This window comes from Hylobates moloch, unplaced genomic scaffold (genome assembly GCF_009828535.3).
Source record: "Hylobates moloch isolate HMO894 unplaced genomic scaffold, HMol_V3 SCAFFOLD_1, whole genome shotgun sequence".
NCBI classification, from domain to species: domain Eukaryota; kingdom Metazoa; phylum Chordata; class Mammalia; order Primates; family Hylobatidae; genus Hylobates; species Hylobates moloch.
The window spans coordinates 193,383,711-193,385,518 of NW_026652276.1; the positions used below are offsets into that span (position 1 = coordinate 193,383,711).

General features: G+C 42.8%; 1 pseudogene; it reads left to right on the forward strand.

The window, feature by feature from the left end:
• Positions 1-369: 369 nt before the first annotated feature.
• LOC116809648 (nucleophosmin-like) lies at positions 370-1,549 on the forward strand (annotated as a pseudogene).
• The last annotated feature ends 259 nt before the right edge of the window (positions 1,550-1,808 follow it).

Sequence of the window (1,808 nt, forward strand, 5' to 3'; positions counted from 1 at the left end):
TAAATGCTGATGATGCCCCATTTGACATCTCCTGCAATCTCTCCTCTGAACCCCACATAGTGCATCCACTGCGTACTTAACATTTTCATCTCAAACTGAATGTGTCCTGAACTGAACCCTTGTTGATAATTCCCCCGACCCACTCTGATTCCTCTCCCGGTTTTCCCTACTCGGGAAATGGCATCACCACCCACCATCTGGATTGTCATTAAACCCATCAGCAATAGTTGTTATTTCAGCCAAAAAAACCAAAATGCGTATAAGAATGTATGTGTTGGGTGTAATTCTGTTCTGTGGGGCCGTTCCCTGGAGCAGTAGTCGTTTATCTCTGTTTGCCTTCTCTCCCACATAACTGCATGCCGCCCCTCCATGGAGGATTCGATGAACATGGAGATGAGCCCTTTGAGGCCCCAGAGCTGTCTTTTCAATTGTGAACCAAAGGCCGACAAAGATGATCACTTTAAGGTGAATGATGATGAAAATAAGCACCAGTTATCTTTAAGAACGGTTAGTATAGGGGCTGGTGCAAAATATGAATTGCACATTGTTGAAGCAGAAGCAATGAATTACAAAGGTAGTCCAATTAAAGTAACACTGGCAACTTTGAAAATGTCTGTGCAGGCAACAGTTTCCCTTGGGGGCTTTGAAATACCACTACCTGTGGTCTTACAATTGAAGTGTGGTTTAGGGCCAGTGCATATTAGTGGACGGTACTTAGTAGCTGTGGAGGAAGATGCAGAGTCAGAAGATGAGGTGGAGGACGTGAAACTCTTAGGTATATCTGGAAAGTGATCTGCTCCTATAGGTGGTAGCAGGGTTCCATGGAAAAAAGTAAAACCTGCTGTGAAGACGATGGTGGTGATGATGATGATGATGATGATGATGAAGATGATGAGGAAACTTGAAGAAAAAGCTCCAGTGAAAAAATCTATATAAGATATACCAGCCAAAAATGCACAAAAATGAAACCAGAATGGAAAAGACTTAAAACCACTAACACCCAGATCAAAAGGTCAAGAATCCTTCAAAAAACAGGAAAAAAGTCCAGGCGCAGTGGATCACGCCTGTAATACCAGCACTTTGGGAGGTCGAGGTGGGCAGATCACGAGGTCAGGAGATCGAGACCATCCTGGCTAACACGGTAAAACCCTGTCTGTATTAAAAAATACAAAAAAGTAGCCAGGTGTGGTGGTGGTCGCATGTAGTCTCAGCTACTTGGGAGGCTGAGGCAGGAGAATGGCATGAACCCGGGAGATGGAGCTTGCAATGAGCTGAGATAGCGCCACTGCACTCCAGTCTGGGCGACAGAGCCAGACTCCATCTCCAAAACAAAACAAAACAAAACAAAACAAACAGGAAAAAATCTCCTGAAACACCAAAAGGATCTAGTCCTGTAAAAGACATTAAAGCAAAAATGCAAGCAAGTATAGAACAAGGCGGTTCTCTTCCTGAAGTGGAAGCTAAGCTCATCAGTTATGTGAAGAGCTGCTTCCAGATAACTGACCAAGAGGCTGTTCAAGATCTCTGGCAGTGGAGGAAGTCACTTTAAGAAAAGAGTTTAAACAATTTGTTAAAAAAATTTCATCTCATTTCATTTCTGTGACAGTTGATATCTGGTGTCCTCTCTGTAATGCAGAGTGAGAACTTTCCCTACTGTGTTTAATAAATGTTTTCCAGGTTCCATCACCAAGAATTTGTTGTCCAAAATGCCTATTTGGTTTTTAAAGATGGAACTCCACCCTTTGGTTTTAAGTATGTATGTAATGTTGTGATACGATATAACGGTAGCAGTGGTCAGACATGGAAAT